Source organism: Gymnodraco acuticeps, unplaced genomic scaffold (genome assembly GCF_902827175.1).
Source record: "Gymnodraco acuticeps unplaced genomic scaffold, fGymAcu1.1, whole genome shotgun sequence".
In the NCBI taxonomy this organism is placed as follows: domain Eukaryota; kingdom Metazoa; phylum Chordata; class Actinopteri; order Perciformes; family Bathydraconidae; genus Gymnodraco; species Gymnodraco acuticeps.
In genome coordinates this window covers 12,501-22,182 of record NW_022990211.1, presented here as the reverse complement: position 1 = coordinate 22,182, position 9,682 = coordinate 12,501, and positions in this window count along the sequence as shown.

Sequence of the window (9,682 nt, the reverse complement as noted above, 5' to 3'; positions counted from 1 at the left end):
GAGGCACAGTAGTGAAGAGCAGGAACATAATAAGGTGCTATACACCTGTTCTAAATCTTATATTCTATATGATTTCAATACCAGTCACACACACACACACACACACACACACACACACACACACACACACACACACACACACACACACACACACACACACACACACACACACACACACACACACACACACACACACACACACACACACACACACACACACACACACACACACACACACACACACACACACACACACACACACACACACACACACCCCTTCCTGCCTTCCATGTCTCTGTCTGTCCCATCATGACTCATCCGGCTTGTCTCTCCTCTATTCCCCCACTTAACGGTGATGATGACATGTGCAACTTCCTGAATGGAGCGCTTCACCTCCACACTGGCAGGGGAAACTGATGGCCCCCGACCCTCAGCACCTGCTTTTAGAAACAGCGCCCGTATCCCTGCAGACAGAAGACAACGGGTAGAGGGGAGGAATATGAGATTTGAGTGGGAATGCCCCGTTGTCTGGTCGTTATAGATTTTCTGTAATGCCATTCCTCATATGCCACCTGCTCGCTCGCAATGCTGATGAAATAAAGTTGAAGACAGGAATGAGAATATACATCCTGAAACTGAATTTAAGTCTGAAAGAAAAAGAGCTTCATGTGATACAACAATTGCTCCTATCTATATACGATTAAAAGTGGCAGGAGTACATTTTAACAAAATAAAACAGACATTACATTAATCAAGTACCAAGGAAGTGCACCGGACGTTGAAGTAACATTTTGTAGTGGCCAAACTGTGTTACTATAACTTCCGTGTTGGTCTGTGACCTGATTTGGGCCCAAAAATACTTTTTCCCATTGACTTACATTGAGACATTTGTAAATTAGATTAAACATCTTTTAGTTGAATTAATTACCCATATGATAACTTAAATAGCCCTTATTTAAATCTTTAGGGCCTCAAAGTTGCAAAATGCGTTTAAAATGGGAGTTATTTTCCTCTCCGTTCATTTGACCGAGCCAAGATCGGATGTGACGCAGCAGAGCGAAGGCGGGGCTTTAGGAAAATGCAAGTGTGTTCGCCCTATATGGACCCAAGATACAGTATATTTGTACTTGAGAGTAATGTGCACACGGTTCCGTTGCGTTGTTGACGCTTGCCGGTGGGCGTGTCTGGCGCGTGGGGTTAACGCGACCAACAACCAATCACATTAATTTCCCGCCCCGGACACACAAAGCAAAAAAGCCTGCTTTCTAGAGCTCTACTATTGCGAAAATGGATGTCGATTTGGTAGCAAGGGTGGCTATTGTGTATGCAATGTATCGGAGGAGGCGACGTGGTGTCCGCCGCTGTTGGGTACATTCCATTCTTTTAAAATGCCAGCAACGGGGCTCTATCGCGGTTTGATTGGCTAGCGCTCGTACTGGCATATTTGCACAAGCGGGATTTGATTGGCTGGCGTTCCGTCAACGCTTGAAAAGTTGAACTTTTCTCAAAGCGAAGCAACGGAACCACAATTCAGTTCAAAGCGTGACGTCACCCCATTCAAAGTTAATGGTAAGCGTCTCCGTTGAAGCTACCAACGGAACCGTATGTACGGGGAGAAGGACATCTTAGCTTCATGCACCACTGAGCAACTTTCATTATAATGTAAGGGGTCCCACCTCCAATGCGGTATCCAGTTCTCTTTATTTATCCATAGTGATTACACTAAGCACTAAGGTGACCAGATTTTTAAAATTAAAACCGGGGACATTTTGAGTTTTGCGCTCAATATATCATTAACATATCCAATTTTCTTCACTGTTAAAGAAAAAAGGGGGACAATTCTGCTTTAATGTAATTCGAACATTTGAACTGTTGGATACAAACAGAAGGAAGATAGCTCATATATGAGACTTCAAAGGTCTTTTATTTTGAAACTCTACATCAGATTGTCCAGATTCTCTCTGAGTGACTAGATGGGGTGTCCTGCTATCACCCTGAAGTGAAATAAGTCTTTGATTGACTTCGAATGACTCTTTGATTATGGACGGTTTCCATTAAATAATAATCAAAATATAGATGGACAATAGATCTAATTTGAGATTTTAAACAGCATACATTTTAAATTGTGCTTCAGAAAGTAATGTTATTTGAGGAGTGTTGTGAGATGGTGTCAACATCAATTGAAATTAGTCACCCAGTGGAAATGTCAGATATGTCTTCATAACTGTAATACTTACATTTTACATTCACTCCGTTATAATGTGGTAGCTATACGTAGTTTGTTTTAAATTATTATTGATCACATTATATAGTACATATTTCTTAATTTAAGCTCCAGTATATATGAATATGTTTGGTGTGTTTTTTAGGTAGCCTATATTTGTTATTGACCGAGTAAACGCTTTTATTTTGAAGGCAGTTTTTACAGGCCTCTATCTATCTATTCGCGCACCGTAATACAACGTGCGGGCTGGCTTGACTGTGTTTTCCGAAGTGTACAGTCACAGTGTTTCCTGACATGAAACGTTTTATATCACCTTGCTATGTGTTTTTAACGTATATTAAAAAACGGGGACATTTCCGGGGACAGTTTCAACCGGGGACAGGCCAATACAAACGGGGACTGTCCCCGGAAAACGGGGACGTCTGGTCACCCTATTATACGGAGGTGAAAAATAATTAGGATGAAGCAAACAATTAGAAAAAAGGTGCGATAAAAGACAAAGGCGTGAAGTCACAGGGATAGTGTTCTTACAAAAATAAAACGTCAAATACATAAAATAATATCATGAAAATCCCTTAAACGTGGCAACGAGTCCTCGATTCCAATCAGATAACTTTTGAGAATGCTTGACATGACGTATGTTTAAAGTTGATAAAGCTATGATTGGAAAATCCCTGTTAGTGAACCGTCCACCTAAATGAATGAATTCCAAGGAACAATAATCCCGAATTGGACTATAAATAATAAACCTCCATTTTACAACATCCCTACTGTCCAACATCCAGAGGTTTTGAAGTCATAGGGAAAAAACGTTTAAGGAGAAATATTTGACTTGACGTTCTAATAATTTCAGTTTTACAGTTATGTTTTCAATTAATTGGTCATTAATCTACATTACGTGTATGTTTCCCTTTTGCTACAGTCAAATGTAAAGATATTGACTCTATACATATCCCTACCATCTTCATTTCCCAGTGCTTTGTCTTCGTGACGCTCTCCTAAAACGCTGCCTTATGCACCACTCATGGTAATGCACTCAGAGAAAGACTGTAATATCAGATATTTTCATTTGCACAAAGGCAGAATATGATTACTCCGCAAGAAATATCACTTACATCTTATTCTCTGGTGCATTTACCTCTGTGGATTATTCTTCCCCTCATATGCACTTTTATCCACACAGTCTTCAGCACAAAAGCGTTTAAGACACATGTACCCTCAAAACAAGCACGCTGGTTGGAAATAAAATGACCTTAAATGACCAGAACAAACTTAAAATGCGGAGGAGAACATGGTGGAATTTTAAAAAATCCCAGCAAAGTAACAGAGATGTGCTTCCCACACTAATGAGGCCTGTAGATGTGGAGAATAGACGCTGCAGGTGGGATTTCACCAAAACCAGTGTCCTCCTTTGACTCAATGTTTGGTGGTCGTTTAAATTCAGGCAGTGGGTTGATGTTTTTTTTTTAAGGGATTGCAGGTGCATCTCTGCTGAATTGAGCTGCAATTAGTGTCACACGTTCTGTAGGGTTTCTTTGATCAGATTCTCCATGTAATTTCGTGAATCTCCGTGTTTTTATGGGTTGCAAATTCCTACGAGTCAACGAGGCTCTCTCTGTGGAAACCAAGCGTGCAAAATGAAGGGTGTAGACACAGTAATTCTTTCCATTATCTGTGACATAAAAATGGATGCCATAATGTCTAATTAGCAGGTGCAGATGTTCCTATTATGATTGTTCCCTTCATCTCGTGTCACAGCTTGAGGTATGTCTTTGTGTAAGATGTCTGAAAAGATGATGCTGGTTTAGGCTCATGTCTCTTTGGAGCCCCCTTTAATACATATACGCGGTCTAAGATGTACAGTGTGTTGCCATCTTGTGGATTCAGCTTGCCAATGCATTACCAACAATACCACCGGATGCATAGAGACTACTAACAGGTCTGTTAGAGAGTCATAGAGTGAATTTAACGTGTTATCTTTTCATGGGATTATATATTGTTTTTCCTACACCTGCATTAAAGTCAACATTTATATATTCCACATGTGAAAATTGCCTTTTTTATTGACTATCTAAATATAAATATTATGCAATATTATACATCTGCCATTATACTCTTGGATTATTACCAATTTTCCACATTTTCTAAGGTGTTTGCTGGATAAGAGCACATTAAACCACATGATGGCACTGCTGTAGCATGGAGCCATAAGATACTGCATCATTAATAAGATATTAAAAAACATCTCCATCTGTGGGAAAAAATATGATTAATTTCGGTACCAAACTTCATCAGAAGCTTAATTTTAAATAATAACACGGCAAATTATTGACAGTACTTTTCAGACAAATACATATAGTAGAAAGTAGTGGAATTTATTCTAGAAATTAACATCAATTTGAGGTATTTGTACCTTACTTATGTATGTATGCATGTTATACTATACACTTTAATGAGTTGTAAGCAATTCATCTTAAAAAGATTTGTATTCTTAATTATAAACATGTTTTTAATTTAAAAAGAGGTAAACATAACATAAACAAAACGTTCTTATATTTCCCATTAATAATTTCTCTCCCCATTAACCATGTGACACACTGTATTAGCAATACGTTTAAATAATTTACAAAAAACGTACACTAAACGCTGCTCAGATGGAGATGTAGCCGTATTAACAATCTAATACTGCCATGTATATTAAAGATATAACACATGTCTACTTACTAGCTTCATTTGTTAGCGCACATCATGGTCTTTGGAGTTATATGTGAAAGTCTACCGTCAGTCATCCATCACCCGAACCCTACGGATGTTATACTACTTAATACTTCGACTAGAAATTGCTTTCATGACAGTTTGCTTGGCTAACAGCCTGGGAACGAAGGACCGGGGAAACATATGATATTAGAAACAACATAGGACTTTGAGAACGAGGGATATTGGGAACAAAGAACCCAGGAAGCATAGGACCATATATAAGAGTTGGAAGAAGTACTCAGATCTTGTGCTTGAGTAAAAGTAGAAGTACTCAGATCTTGAGTAAAAGTAGAAGTACTCAGATCTTGTACTTGAGTAAAAGTAGAAGTACTCAGATATTGTACTTGAGTGAAAGTGGAAGTACTCATGTCTTGTACTTGAGTAAAAGTAGAAGTACTCAGATATTGTACTTGAGTAAAAGTAGAAGTACTCAGATATTGTACTTGAGTGAAAGTAGAAGTACTCAGGTATTGTACTTGAGTAAAAGTAGAAGTACTCAGGTCTTGTACTTGAGTAAAAGAAGAAGTACTCAGATCTTGTACTTGAGTAAAAGTAGAAGTACTCAGATCTTGTACTTGAGTAAAAGTAGAAGTACTCAGATATTGTGCTTGAGTAAAAGTAGAAGTACTCAGATCTTGTACTTGAGTAAAAGTAGAAGTACTCAGATATTGTGCTTGAGTAAAAGTAGAAGTACTCAGATATTGTACTTGAGTAAAAGTAGAAGTACTCAGATCTTGTACTTGAGTAAAAGTAGAAGTACTCAGATATTGTACTTGCGTGAAAGTAGAAGTACTCAGATCTTGTACTTGAGTAAAAGTAGAAGTACTCAGATCTTGTACTTGAAACATATGATATTAGAAACAACAGGACTCTGAGAACGAGGGATATTGGGAACACAGAACCCAGGAAGCATAGGACCATATATAAGAGTTGGAAGAAGTACTCAGATCTTGTGCTTGAGTAAAAGTAGAAGTACTCAGATCTTGTTCTTGAGTAAAAGTAGAAGTACTCAGATCTTGTACTTGAGTAAAAGTAGAAGTACCAGAGTGTAGGAATACTCTGTTACAGTAAAAGTCCTGCATTCAAAATGTTCCTCAAGTAAAAGTATCAACATATAGTGAAAGTAGCGACAGTAAAAGTAGTCATTGTGCAGATTGGTCCATTTCAGAATAATATATATGATATGTTTTATAATGATTGATCATGAAAGTGTTCTCAAAGCTGGTAAAGGTGCAGCTAGTTTGAATGACTTTGTTTACTGCAGGGTAGCTTGTGGATTTACTCCAGGTGGAACTAAAGTCTGATTTAACACTTGATTAGATTTCACATCATTCATCCACATCTGTAAAGTAACTAAAGGGATTAAATATATGTAGTGGAGTAAAAGTACACCATTTACCTCTGAACTGTAGTGTAGTAGAAGTACAAAGTAGCAGGAACATATCTTGGCATTTATAGTGAAAAAACCACAAAACACAATTCCACAATATCACTAAAGATCTCCTAATACTCACACAAACACAAGGCAAGTTTATTCATACAGCACCTTTCAACACAAGGCAATTCAAAGTGCTTTACAAACATGAAAGACATTAAGAAACATATTATAAAATGACATTTAAAAAACACTCATTTAAAAGCAAAGATAATAAAACATGAATAACAAAGGAACATCAATTAAAGTGACGGTGCAGTGTGAGATACACACATCTGAAATGTTTAGGTCTGAGTCTCAATCATTGCTCACTTTTTAGCAGAAATCGTTTTCTTTGACCTCACTTTCTTTCTACTTTGTTGTTTAACTTGTCCTTTAGTTATTTCAAGTGTTTCATGCTAAACGAACCCCCCTTTGGAAAATTATTATCTGACCCCATGGTACCTTTTAGTTATTTTTAAAGGCACATAGACAAACTCCAGGTCCTCACTTACAAAGCCCTCCACCATCTGCCCCCCCCCCCTACCTCACAGACCTCCTCATCCTCTACCAACCCCCCCGGTCCCTCAGATCCACCTCAGCCGGTTTGCTTTCCATCCCCAAGGCGAAACTCCGGAGCTTCCGGGACAGAGCCTTCTCTGTGGCGAAGCTCTGGAACTCCCTCCCCCAAGACCTCCGTGAGTCTGAGTCCCTCATCCTGTTCCAGTCCCGCCTCAAAACCCACCTCTTCAACTCTGTATATCCATAAGCCCCCCCCCCCCTCTCAACCAACTTCCTCCTGACTGCTTTTCTGTTTTGTTTTGTTTAGTTGTTTTTGTTTGTTTTTGCCTGTCCTTCTTTGTCTACCTTCCCTCATAATGTAAAGCGTATTTGGGTTAAAGAAAAGCGCTATAGAAATATAATTTATTATTATTATAGTTAAGTTTACCTTGTCTTTCTAGGACTTTTTTGGTGTCCTCCGCGAACCAGGGTCTTGAAACCAAAACGGCACACGTAGGGGACTTTAACCCCAATAATGACTTTAACTACCTACGGGGGGACTCGACAAGGCAATTCAAAGTGCTTTACAAAAATGAAAGACATTAAGAAAATGGCATTGAAAAGCAAAGATAATAAAAGTTACAGTGCAGTCTAAGATGTGAATAGTTCAATTAAAAGCAGCGACAAAAAGAAAAGTCTTCAGCCTGGATTTAAAAGTAGTCAGAGTTGCAGCGGACCTGCAGGTTTCTGGGAGTTTGTTCCAGATATTTGGAGCATAATAACTGAACGCTGCTTTACCATGTTTAGTTCTGACTCTGGGGACAGAAAGCTGACCAGTCCCTGAAGACCTGAGAGATCTGGATGGTTCATAATTTAGCAGGAGGTCAGAAATGTATTTTGGGCCTAAACCATTCAGTGCTTTATAAACCAGCAGCAGTATTTTTAAATCTATTCTTTGACACACAGGAAGCCAGTGTAAAGACTTCAGAACAGGAGTGATGTGATCCACTTTCTTAGTGTTAGTGAGGACTCGAGCAGCAGGCGTTCTGAATCAGCTGCAGCTTTCCTAATAGATGTTTTAGTGAGACCTGTGAAGACACCATTGCAGTAGTCGAGTCTACTGAAGATAAAAGCATGGACAAGTTTTTCCAAATCCTGCTGTGACATTAGTCTTTTAATCCTAGATATATTCTTTAGGTGATAGTAGGCTGATTTAAGTAACATGTTTTAATGTGACTGTTGAAACTCAGGTCAGAGTCCATGACTACACCTAGATTTCTGGCTTTATCTGTTGTTTTGAACATTGCAGACTGAAGCTCAGCGCTAACTTTTATACGTTCTGCACACACACACACACACACACACACACACACACACACACACACACACACACACCACACATGCACACACACACGCACACATGCACACACACACACACACCATGTATACATCACTTCAGGGGACATTACATTGACTTACATGCATTTCCTGGAGACTTATCCTAACCTTAACCATAACCAACACATGCCTAACCCTAACCCTTACCCTTAACCTAAACCTAACCAAGTCTTCACCCTAAAATTAATGATTCCCCTCATGGGGACCTCCAATTTGTCCCCATAAGGGAGGCGAGTCCCCACACGTGACTGTGTAAACAGATGTAGGTCCCCACAAGTATAGTAATGCTAGGTCACACACACACACACACACACACACACACACACACACACACACACACACACACACACACACACACACACACACACACACACACACACACACACACACACACACACACACACACACCCTCCCCCTAAAAGCCTGTTATTCTCACTGTAACAGAACAGGGCACACTGACAGCTTTTCTTATTGCAATAACCATTTATTGTTCTCGTCACACAAATCTTCACAAAAACAGAGGGTTTTCTGCAACAGGATCAAAGGAATGGTTTTCCTCCCTCAGAGCTGCAGATCTGAAGGATCTGTTTTCATTTCTCACGTCAATCAGCTGTTTGTTCTCTGATTTAAAACACGAGTCACGGCAGACTTTACAGGAAAGTAAGCTTACTCCGACCTGAAGAGAAGATTTCTGTTTGTCTTTCCCTGTTTGGATCTCACTCCGACATGTCTCTCTGTCCATGTGATGCATTTGAATATTCTGTTGGTTTCCATTGAGGTTATTTTAAGGCATTTCTGCTTCATGGAGAAAGACTGGAAAGCAAACAAAGGAAAAAACGCAATCATGTCCTGCTGCAAATGTCATACTCAAATTCACAACTATGTGTTTTGACTTCTTGAGCTCACCAGAATGTCCATGATTTTAACGTGAAGTCAAAGTTGAAAATGCATCTTTTCCACATGAGATAAGGATAATATGTGAAGGTAACTCAGCTCTTACTCTTGATGGTTGTGCTGCACATGGTTGTTGCTCTGTGGAAATACTAGTACCATAACAACAAAAACATACCAATTCCTAAATGTTACGTTTAATGAAATGTGGATGTGAATGCAATTTTCGGTCTTTTATTTTGTCCCGGCGCGTTCACGCTCTTGTGTCCGCTCAAGGCAAGGCAAAGACAGACTATGGATATTTTGGATCCATTTATAACAACATATCTAATAAAACCTTCTGACAGTAACATGTGACTTTTTGTGCAATTTGTCTGTTTGAGCAACGAACTCTTGACTTGATCTGACAAAAGAAATCCCCATAATGTTAAAGTTAACCCGTCAGATTTAAGCCAAACGCTAATTTTAAAATGTGAAATCTTTAATTTAATCTAACG